This window comes from Rhinolophus sinicus, chromosome 8 (genome assembly GCF_057876585.1).
Source record: "Rhinolophus sinicus isolate RSI-liver-muscle chromosome 8, RSI-T2T, whole genome shotgun sequence".
Taxonomy (NCBI): domain Eukaryota; kingdom Metazoa; phylum Chordata; class Mammalia; order Chiroptera; family Rhinolophidae; genus Rhinolophus; species Rhinolophus sinicus.
In genome coordinates this window covers 75,587,936-75,600,318 of record NC_142508.1, presented here as the reverse complement: position 1 = coordinate 75,600,318, position 12,383 = coordinate 75,587,936, and the positions used below count along the sequence as shown (strand labels likewise).

At 44.1% G+C, this 12,383-nt stretch overlaps 1 protein-coding gene across 1 annotated transcript in view; it reads left to right on the top strand.

Moving 5' to 3' along the window:
* CHD9 (chromodomain helicase DNA binding protein 9) overlaps window positions 1–12,383 on the top strand; it is a 177,877-nt gene that overhangs the window by 776 nt on the left and 164,718 nt on the right. The window lies entirely within an intron of this gene.

Sequence of the window (12,383 nt, the reverse complement as noted above, 5' to 3'; positions counted from 1 at the left end):
AAACCAACAACCTCCCTCCCAATAGGGCTGGTTCTGAAAGGGTTGAATTCGGAAAGTGGGCAGGGAGCAGACAGACACCGATGTGGGATATGAGTGACGACTCATGGGGGAGTGGGTAGGGAGGCTTTCCCCCTAACCGAAGTTGGGGGGGGTTGTCTGGAGCTGCCTTGATCGAATGTAGCTGAGCAGTCAGACTAAGAGCCCTTGTTATTAATAAAAAGGACCCCTTATGTTTATATAACAGCAAAGTGGTGACCAGCATAGGTCTGTAGTCCCTGGAGCCAGCCCTTCCTTATGTATGACTCTCAAGAACTCACTGAACCACCCGTGGTCTTAGTTTTCTCATCTGCAAAATGGGTATGCTAAGATAAACCTCTTAAAGTTGTCCTGGGGAGTTATTAAATAAAAGCACAAGTAAAAGGTAATGTTCACCAAGGGTGTACCTGTGCCAGGCACTGTGCTAAATGGTTTCTGTGCATCACCACGTTGGCTCCTCACCATAACCAGTGGGACTATAATTACTGCGCTGAACAGTTGAGAGAGCTGGGGCTCAGAGAGACCAAGGAACTTGCTAGATCCCCTGTTTGAACACAGACAGTCTGACTCCAGAGCCATGTACAGAAGGGCAATGATCTGCTGTCCCCTTGTTGACTGAGGGAGCACAGAGACCACTTAGCACAAGGCAGGCCCGTGCGTGGTGCGTTCTCCACAAACGCTAGCTGGCGTTGCTGCCAACGAAGCACATGCCCTGAATTGACTCTGCGTCCATTCAAAATGTATCGATCGTTGACAGCCTATGTGCCAGGCCGTTTGCCAGATGCTAGAGATAAAATGGTAAGACAGGTAAACCAGCCCTCAGTGAATTCACAGTCTAGTGAATAAGAGAAATGAGGGGCAAGTACAGTAGATCCTCATTATCCAAATATTCCGTATTTCCGAATTCTCTGACTTGCTACAATGTATGTGTAACCCCCAAGTCAGTATCCACAGCATTTTCACTGTCATTTGTGGACATGCGCAGAGTAGCAAAAAATTTGAGTCACCCAACACACAGGTTCCCAGCTGAGGTCAAAGCAAGGAGATGCTCGGCTTTCTTGTTCCAGCTCTCAGACTGTACATACATATGTATCCTTCATGTGGTCTGTTTAGTGCCCTGCTATTGTTCTTTCCATTTTTTATCAACCATTTAAAAAATATAAGAACCATTCTTAGCTCAGAGACTAAGCTCATAGAAAAACAGGCTTTGAGCTGGCTGTGGCTCATGGGCTATAGTTTGCTGACTTGATCTAGAATCATGGTACCTAAGGGTCAGAAAGATACGAAGTGTCCATGCAATTGAATCCTTACCTGAGCCATGAATCTCATTGGAGAGATTGTGTGTCCCCCAAAGAGGCGAGGAAGCTGGGGTAGTTCCCCACCTCCCATCCCTCATTGATGGAGAGTTGCTACGCGCGCGCACGCACACACACACACACTCACACACTCTTCTGACCTGTTCTGCACACTGTCTGCAGTGCACATCCTGGAGCCAGAAAACGCTTTCAGGCAGAAAGAAATGAGACGCAGTCATCATCTGGAAACTGCCAATGACCTGCTGGGGACGCTGATGAGTATGGGTGGGCCACAAAGTGTTTGAGGGCTTTCTAAAGTGTGCTGCTCATACCACAGAGGGCCCTGTGAGGTGATTTGGTGTGGCATAAAGCCATGGCGCTAAAGCACTTGAAGTCTCAGGCTAGGGTAGGTATTCCCCTTTTTAAACGTCTCTTTGATCCTGCCCTGCCTCCCTCTGCAGCCCTCTGCTGCTCTGCCCACAGCAGGGGCTCCAGCCACACTGGCCTTTCACTTCCTTGAACTTGCCAGACTCTTCCTTCAGACTACAGTCAACAGAAGAAGTCTCAGTGAAGTACTAGAATGTTCTTGTAATACTCGCCTGTCCTCCTTGTTATGGAAAAGTCAGCAGTCCTCAAATGAAAGGCGTGGAACAGGCAGCAGTAGCTAAAATGTAATAACATTGTTTTTGTTTTATGTTTGTTTTTACAATTTCCACCTATACATGGCAAGTGTTACCAGCTTTGCACTTACAGTAGCAATATAAAGTTTCCTTTAGAATAAACTTATATCAAGAATGTGTCTACTTGAAGAAAAATATTAAATAAAAAGTAATAGTCACCACCCTTATTGAGCACTACTATATGCTGGGTGCTGTTCACAGCACTTGACAAGTATAATAATTTAATTACTCCTCGCCACAATCACGTGGGTTAACTATTGTTTGAGGTAGGTACTATTATTAGCTGAGAAAACAGACAAGGAAGTTAAGTAACTTGCCCAAACTTATATAGCTAGTAAATGACAGAACTGGAAAATGAACCAGGTGGTTCTGCTCCTGAGTTTGTGCTCATAACTGCAGGATTACACTGCTTCTCATACATTTGAAAAAAAGAAAAGTGCAGATGATATTTGAATTATTGCTATGAGAGGACAACCGCCTTAAAAGGTTCCTCTTTTTTTTTTCTTTTTTTTTTTTTTATCTAGCCGTATCTGTATCTACTGCTCCTTGGTTGTCAGGTTTTCTTCTGGAACCTCAGAGAACAGACCTGTCCCCTTTTCATCACCACAGTCCTTCAGATATTTGATGACAGGAACCGGCTGGCCCTCCCGGATCTTCCCTGCTCTAGATTAAACACTGCCAGTTCCTTCTGCTTGTTCTCTGTCTTGGCACCTTCCCCCAAGCACAGGGCCTCTTTCTTCCTTATTCTTTTTTATTCGACAGAACTTATAAAGTTATTTTTGTTGCTCTAGCACTTTTTTTTTTTTTTTTTTCGCAGGCCTCCCACAGCTCATATTCTGGGCTCAGGGTAAATGGCTGTGGTTGGAGTGATTGACGTGGCAAAGAGCAGCTAGATAGTGATGTCCAGAGGGAGGCTGGCCATGCATGACAGGGGGCTGGAGGCTGGTGATGCTCATTCTTGGCAGGCCAGAGACGGAGCTCTTTTAGTGCACGTGCTGCTCATCAGGCTGAAAGGGACAGACTAACCAAATTCACAGCAGCCTGGTGAGGAAGCCAGACCACAAATATATTCAGTCACAAAGGGACAAGCACTGGGAAGCGGCCTGGAAACTTTGTCAGCTTGTCAGCACATTCTTTCCCCTGCAGGAAAGTCCACATGGAAAGCCAAATTCTAGCTAGAAGGTTGGTGTTCGTGGAATCAAAACAAGGTGAGCAAGACGAATGATTTTAATAGTCAGGATAGCCTAAGATTTTTGTATCTCCTGAGGGATACAAGGGTCCGGAATGGCAGCATGGCTGGTCTAATCCCCCATCCCTGTGCTCATTCATGATAGACATGACTAACCAATGACCGCACCTTTGCCTTCCTACTGCTCCCGGGACCAACCTTGAGATCCTTATCAGGAGAGGATTACAGGGAGCTCTGGCCAGCCCTCTGAGCTGCCTGTAAAGCTCAAGGTTCCAGAGTTCTCACTACGCTGGACAATGTGGGAGACGAGACAGACGCTCAAAGACTTACTCTTCTGCACTGCTTTTTCTGAGCTCCTCACCCATCACTGTCTCTCTCTTATCTACTATTTCTTCAGCTTATGTTAATAACAATTGGCCTTTTTTCCCCCCATTATCAAGTGTTGAGTTGATTCCCAAGCCTCGCTCTTCCTGCTTTGTCCAGAGGCACATCCTGTCCTATCTGTCCTTAAGAACTTTTGCAGATCAATCATCGGACATGTGGTGTGTACATTCTACCATATACTCTCCCCACATTTTGTGGTGACTTGCTGTGTACCTCCCAGTAACAACTTCTTACAGCCAAGAAGTAGTGTTGCTGGGATGTTGGGTTTTCTTCCATTAGAGAATTGGCAGCATCACAATTTTAAACTACCGTTAGCACTCGGCTGTGCCTGGAGTCTGGGGTGTGAGGGGTACTGGAGAGTGGTGGGGCAGAAGAGGAAGTTTAAGGTATTAAACCCAACAAATCATTGCGTTTCCTGTTACGTACCTTGGTTATACTTCACTGAAAAGCCAGGAGTCTTGTCATTTTGGAGCAAGCAGACCTTTTGCCAGCCTTAAAAAATACGTATTTTCTACATGGCCTCTCTTCCCACCCATATAAAGAACCTCAACTTACCTAAGAGGAAGATAAAAGGCATATTAGAGAATCCCTGGCGCCTGGGGCCACGGAGAGAGCCCCCCCTCCCCTTGAGCTCCTCGAGAGGGAAAGTGAGCCCTGTGCTCAGGGGCTGCTCCGTCTGACGTGAGAGATCCAGTTCTCACACTCGGAAGGCTGCCAGGCTAGTGTGAGAGGCACTCTACTCTCAGGGAGTGTGATGCAGGAGAGGCGTGCAGTGTCCTTGGGGTGAACTAGTTCCCTCCCCACAGATGTCACTGGATCTGCTGCTTCTCTTTCCATCCCACTCTGTTATACCTGTGCAAATGCATCCCAGAGGGCCAGGGATCCTGAGGGTCGACCCAGGAAATTGTTCTCAACAGACCTTTTTATTTATTTTTTTAACAGTGTAGATTTACAGAAAAATTCAGACAACAGTCCAGAGAGTTCCCACACACCTCATACCCAGTTTCTCCTGTTATTAACATTGACCAACCAATATTGATATGTTTTTAGTAACGACAGTCCATTGTTTATTCGGATGTCCTTAGTCTTTACCTAACGTCCTTTTTCTGTCCCAGGATCCTGTTCAGGATAGCACATTACATTTAGTTGTCATGTCTCTTCAGGCTCCTATTGGCTGTGACACTGTATGAGAATTTTCTGGTTTCTGATGACCTTGCCAATTTTGAGGAGTACTGGTCAGGTATATGATAGACTACCCCACGACTGGAATTTATCTGATTTTTTTCTCATGATCAGACTGGGGTTATGGGTTTTGGAGAGGAAGACCCCAGAAGTGCCATTTTCATCACGTCACACCAACATGCCTTACCACTGGATACTGACCTTGCTCACCCGACTGAGGGAGTGTTTGTCAAGTTTCTCCACTGTAAAGTTGCTCTATTTCCCCGTTTCTTACTGTCCTCTTTGAAGGAAGTCACTACGTGCAGCTCACATTTCAGGGAGAAGGGAGTCCTATTCCCCCTCCTTGAAGGCAGAGTATCTGCGTAATTTGTTTGAAATTCTTCTGCATGGGAGATTTGGCTCTTCTCTCTTTCCCATTTAGTAATTTTTCTTTTTACTTATAATGGACTCATGGATTTTATTTTGTACTCTGGGTCATGATCTAATACTACTTTTTTATTGCTCGGGTTATTCCAGCCTTCGCCACTAGGAAGGGAATTTGTGTTTTTAAGCTAGCTCCTGAGGCACTTCTTGCATGTATGTATTGGCATTTGAGACCCATGAAGGTCGGGGTTTATAGCCCAGCTCCACCAGTTACTGGCCGTTGTGCACTCTTGCCAAGTTGGCTTAACTACTTGGGCCTCAGTTTTCTCCACTGGAAATGGAGCTAATATTGCTACCTACCACTTAGGGTTATTGAATAAGATGCACATAGTAAGTCCTCTGTAAATAGAGGTTGTTTTTATTGTGAGTTTGGCACTCAAATTCCTTCTGGATCTGGCTCCAGAAAGTTACAAATCAAGGCCGAGTTTGTCTTTACAAAACCTACCGTGTTTCCCCAAAAATAAGACCTAGCTGGACAATCAGCTCTAATGCATCTTTTGGAGCAAAAGTTAATATAAGACCCAGTCTTATTTTACTATAATGTAATACCGGGTCTTATATAACATACTATAGTATAATATAATATAATATAATATAATATAATATAATATAATATAATACCCGGTCTTATATAAGACCGGCTCTTATATTAATTTTTGCTCCCAAAGATACCATAGAGCTGATTGTCCGGCTAGGTCTTATTTTCGGGGAAACACGGTACCTTCCAAGATGACAGGCTTGTATGGCAGACATTGCTGCCTTGTGTCACCTTGCCCCTAGTCTCCTCTTCTCTGCTGAACCAGCATTTTCTCACAACTTCTGCCTCAATCGCACCACACTCCAGCCAAACAGCCGAGCCACCTAAAGTGTCCTCCACCAGTTCATATATCTTCACATCCTCATTCCTTCTACCCCCCTTAAACACCACTTCCTCTGTGCCATCGCCCGCCCGAGAGCCAAACACCAAGTCCCCTGTCCCCTGAACTGCCAGAGCACCTGCTGTGCCCGCAGTTGCCTTACAGCTCTTACCACTTTAGACCCTGCATCAAAGCAAGGTGCACCGTCGCCCCCCACGGTCCTCGTCTGTGTTCATCTTTCTATCCCACCTGCACACGCTCGGCTCCCCACACCCGTCTGTGGCCTTGTTTGCACCTGTGGTTAAGTTTTGACAAGACTAAGGAAGTAGGGGAAGTAGGAGAAAGGCCATATCCTGGGTGCTGACTCGGCCTAACTGGATAGCCAGTGAGGGCAGAAAATCTCAGAGGTCAAGAGGCTGACCTTGGGTCACTTCCACTTTATATATCTATATTATACATACTAAATATCTATAGATAAATATACCCGTATACATCATATATATATATATATATATATATATATATATATATATATATATATATAATATTATATATGTATATTATATTATATATATATATATATATGATGTATACGGGTATATTTATCTATGGTAAAATATACATGCCATAAAATTGACCATTTTAACTATTTGTAAATGTAGAGTTCAGTGGCAGTAAGTACATTGACATGGTTGTACAGACAGCAATCACCAACATCTATTTCCAGGATTTTTTTATCCTCCTAAACTGAAACTCCATGCTCATTAAACAGTGGGTTTAATTGTTTAATTAATTTTAATTTCCTCCCCACTCCCTCCGTCCTCCAGCCTCTGACACCCACCATTCTACTTTCTGTCTCTTTGACTTTGACTTCTTTAGGTACCTTATATATGTGGAATCAGACAATATTTGTCCTTTTGTGACTGGCTCATTTCACTTAATATAATGTCTTAAAGGTTCATTCGTGTTGTAGCAGGTGTCAGAGTTTTCCTTCCTTTTTAAGGCTGAGTATTCTGTTGTATGCATATACAGCATTTGATTTGTCTCTTAGTGGATGGACACTTGGGTTGCTTCCACCTTTGGCTAGTGTGAATAATACTGCTATGAACACGGGTGTACAAATATCCCTGCTTTTAATTCTTTTGGATGTATACCCAGAATAGAATTACTAGATCATAAGCTAATTCTATATTTTATGTTTTGAGCAATTGCCATGTCATTTTCCACTGTGGCTGCACTGTTTTGCATTCCCACCAGCAATGCAGAAAGTTTCCTATTTCCCCATATCCTTCCTAATACTTGTTATTTTCTATTTTTTTCAGTATAGCCATTTTAAATCCAGTCATCTACCAATGGTCATTTCAGTTGTTTCCATGTCTTGGCTATTGTGAATAGCACTGCAATAAACACAGGGGTGCATATATTTTTTTGAATTAGCACTTTGGATTTCTCTGGATAGATACCTAAGAGTGGAATTGCTGGGTCACAAGGTAGGTTCATTTTCAATTTTCTGAGATACCTCCATATTGATTGCCATAATTCTTCTTTGGTGTTCAATAGCTATGAGGATACAAAAAATTAAAAGCAAAAAATAGTACTAATCATTGTAATTAGCCATTTTTTACTCTATACATTTTATATGTATTATCTTTAGTCATCATGGTAATCTTATAGGGAAGATAGTCCATTTCATAGACAGAGAAACTGAGTCTCAGGGGGGGTTACATTTTTCCTAATAATAGTTTGTTCCTTTTCATTGCTGAGTAGTGTTATAGATATTATCACAGTTTGTTTTTTAAAAAATTAATAGCCGTTCTAATAGGATCTCATTGTGATTTTGAGTTGCATTTTCCTAATAACTAGTGATGATGAGCATCTTGTCATGTGCTTATTGGCCATTGTATATCTTCTTTCAAGAAATGTCTAAGTTCTTTCCCTTTTTTTTTTTTAAAGATTTTATTGGGGAAGGGGAACAGGACTTTATTGGGGAACAGTGTGTACTCCCAGGACTTTTTTCCAAGTCAAATTGTTGTCCTTTCAATCTTAGTTGTGGAGGGTGCCGTTCAGCTTCAAGTTGTTGCCCTTTCAGTCTTAGTTGTGGAGGGTGCAGCTCAGCTCCAGGTCCAGTTGCCGTTGCTAGTTGCAGGGGCGCTGCCCACCATCCCTTGTGGGGGTCGAGGAATCGAGCTGGCAACCTTGTGGTTGAGAGGACGCGCTCCAACCAACTGAGCCATTGGGGAGGCAGCTCAGCTCAAGGTGCCGTGTTCAATCTTAGTTTCAGGGGGCGGAGCCCATCATCCCTTGTGGGACTCGAGTAGTTGAACGGCAACCTTGTGGTTGAGAGCCCACTGGCCCATGTGGGAATTGAACCAGCATCCTTCGGAGTTAGGAGCATGGAGCTCTTACTGCCTGAGCCACTGGGCTGGCTTATCTTTGCCCATTTTTTAATTGGGTTAAGTTGTTTGTTCTTTTGATGTTGAGGTCTTTATATATTCTGGATATTAATTCCTTATCAGGTATACGACTTGCAAATATTATCTTCCATCCTGTCTTTTAACTCTGTGGATAGTGTCCTTTGATACACAAAAGCTTTTAATTTTGATGAAGTTCAATTTATCTATTCTTTGTTTTCTTATGTGTGCTTTTGGTGTCATATCCAAGAAATCATTGCCAAATCCAGTGTCAGTAGGATTTGTTTTCTCATAAGAGTTTATAATTTTAGATATAATGTTTAGGTTCTTGATCCATTTTAGGTAATTTTTGAATATGGTGTAAAGTAAGGGTCCATCTTCATTCTCTTTTAAGGAGACGTCCAGTTTCCCCAGCACTATTTGTTGAAAAGGCTGTCCTGAGCGGCCGGTTAGCTCAGTTGGTTAGAGTGCCGTGCTCTTAACAACAAAGTTGCCAGTTTGATCCCCACATGGGCCACTGTGTGCTGTGCCCTCCACAACTAGACTGAAACAACTACTTGACTTGGAGCTGATGGAAAAACACACTTAAAATTAAAAAAAAAAAGTCTTTCCTTTCTCTATTGAATGCTTTTGGCATCCCATTGAAAATCATCTGATCATCTGTGTGAGACATCTCTTTAAGCATTCTGTGCTATTCCACTGGTATATGTGTCTGTCTGTATGCCAATAGCACACTGTTTGGATTACTGTACCTTTGTAGTAAATGTTGAAATCAGAAACCTTGAGTCCTCCAGCTTCATTCTTCTTTTTCAAGATTGTTTTGGCTTTTTGGTATTTCTTGAGAGTTCATATGAATTTTAGTACGGATTTTTCTATTTCTGCACAAAAAAAAAACACCACCACCAAATGTCATTGAGATAGAGACTGCATTGAATGTATAGATTGCTTTGAGTAGTATTGACATCTTATAGTGCCTTCCAATCCATGAACATGGGATGTCTTTCCATTTATTTGTATCTTCTTTAATTTCATTCAGCAATGTTTTGAAGCTTTCAGTGTCCAAGTCTTGCCACTCCTTGGTTAAATTTATTTCTAAGTATTTTATTCTTTGATGCTCACTTCTACTTTTTGAGGCTCCTGATATATTGAAAACACACACACACAACGAAAGAAATACAAAACAAGGTACAAGAATGTTGGTCAATTTATATTGTACAACCCTGTCATGTTTCTCAGGGACAGCATATGTAGACATTGATAGGGTTATATGGTGTCAAAAGCCTAACTCTCAGTCCATTCATGAATGTGAGGTCCCCCTGTGCCCTCACTCCCATCATAATGGGAGGAAGGGCCTAGTGGTTTATCTTACTGCAATAGGAGTGGGAATAGCATAGTATTCCATCAGGTGGGCCCTGCTGAGGGATCCAAGAAAAGCCTGAAGTCACCATAGGCCTAATCAAAGCATCTCCGCAGAATGTGATGTCGAGAACATTAGACCCCTTTGAAGCCTCAAGCTAAAAGACCCCAGAGCCCGAGGGTCATGGAGACTTTCCCCCTGGAACAGAAACAGTCACCCAGAGGTGCAGACGAAATAGAATGGCCCTCTTGCTGTCCCCCACAGTCATGCTAACCTTGTGGGGATTTTGTCGGCTGTGTTTCTGGCCCACATCAGTTTCAATGTGAGGAGTTGTATGAGGACAAAAGGTGAGGGAGCACAGAGTATGAGGGCCAGCCCCTGCTCAGACATTCCCCCCAACCCCCGGGGTGGCTTCTGAATAGCAGGTCTCCCCTCTTCTGTCATTCCACTGTCTTAGGGCTTTCTTGACCTCAGGGTCACCAGTGAAACTCCATTCTTTTTCAGGCATTGGATTTATTTTGCTTCTTGTCTTTTTGGCCTGTGGGGATGCACATGCAAAACACACACACACACACACACACACACACACACACACACACACACACACACCGTTCTGTATCACTCCAAATGTCTGCAAGATGCATAAGCTGCAGTGTCTGGAGACACAGTCTGTCTCCTTTTCCCTCGTCTTCCCTCCTCTCCTCCCTCCCTTCTGAAGCCTGCTGTTGTCTTATCCCCAGCCGGAAGCCTCCTCTGTCACAGGGCCACTTGTTCTACTCCAGCTGCTGCTCCTGCAGGTCCCAGCCAACTCCTATTTCCATAGCAACTGAAACTCATTTTTCCATCCCTGCATTTCCACTTTGGAAAGGAAACCTATAATAGTCTTTTAAAAGAAAAAAAAATTGAGCTACATCTGGCACAGTCAACTTGAACCACACAGAATTCCTCGCTCTCCCGACTCGCCTGGCCCCCTGAAGGTCCTCCCCTGCTTCCCTCTGCTGGCCTCCGCCCCTCTAACTGCCCATGGCTCCTGGCTCAGAAGCAGGTTTGAGGAGAAGTCTGGGTGGGCCCTTTCTCTCTTTAAATCAATGCCAGATGACTTTGTGCTTTGCCAACCCCAAAAGAGGAGGAGGTTGGAGACTCTATTCCATTGTAGCAGGTAATGCTAACCTACGTCACCAGGGGCGTCTGTTTATTTACTCTCCTCCTGGACAGAGAGGTCAGAGGTCACTTAAATGTGCCATTATGTCATCTCTGAGGATGAGGCTCTCACTCTCTGACTCTCATGTTGTTTGAGCAAGACTTGATGACTACACTTCCGGTGTGATGGTTTGGCTGGCATGACGCATACGGGAGCCTAGGAGTATCGTGTGAAGGGGATTGGGAAAGCTCTCCCCTCTTCCTCCCCACCAAAGACTTTCTTTACTGACCTGGCCTATTCCTCGTGCCCAAAATTCCACCATTGGCTGTGATGCCATTGGGCTCTCAGCCCATTTTCTGTTAAAAATGGAAAGTGTATGTTAAGTTGTGCCCAGCTTGGACACTTCCCCCCGCAGCAGTGTACTTTGCACATAGTAAGTGTTCAATTAATGTTTGTTGGATTGAATTGATGTCTCAGCATACAGTGGTTCATCAGATAACTTTCTAATCTGATATCTGGCCAGAAACACTTCTGGAACAGAACTCTGGATAGGCACATTTTGGCAAGAAGGAATTTATAAAACATTATTATTAAGCACATAAAAAAAACGATCTCTCTCTCCTGCACCCTACCCACACTGCCATCAACAGGGATAATGGAGAATCACATACAAACTGCAGAGTCAGTTTGTAGTATAGCAGCTGCCTTTTATGGCTGCTCGAAAAACAATGTGTGCTGGGGAATTGAGTGTCATGAAACATCTCCAAGGAGGAGACACTGTCTAAACATGGGTCTTTATCTCTAAACATGCGCCCCTCACCCACTCCTGCTGCCCCTGTGAGCTGGACGTTTTGAGTTACTTGTGATGTGTTTTTGAACACGACATGGGGGGAAGGGCCCCCATGTTCTGTTCAGCTCTGGCTATGAAAAATACAAGCTGCGTTTGACTGAATGACAAAAAGAAATCTGTTGAGCCAGGAAGCATAGTAAATACCGTGAGTCTGTGCAAATGTGCACAGCCCAAACAGCTTTTTCCAGTCTGGAAAAATGAAGAGATTTGTCTGTGCGAAACCAGCCAAGTCTCCACCTCTCCTCCCTTTCTAACCGCCCCACCCCCCCCTCCTGGCAGGGCCTCCCACCCGGCCCCAGACATTCAGTCATCAGCTTTCATCCTTTGTGACTTGCTCTGCCCCAGGAAATAACATTGCCTGGGGAGCTACACCACCAGCCTCTCCCAAGCATCTTTGAGGGATGTCTGTCTGAGTGGGTTTTGCCGGTCCTCTCAGACCGTGGGCAGGTTTGGCTCCCAGCAGAATGGTGCAGGAGGCAAAGTGGGTCTGATGTCGCCTCTTCCCTGCTCACTTCCTGCTTTCTCCTCCCCATCAGTCTTCCGTCTTTCGCTTTGAAAGAACTTCTGTCCCTACTTTC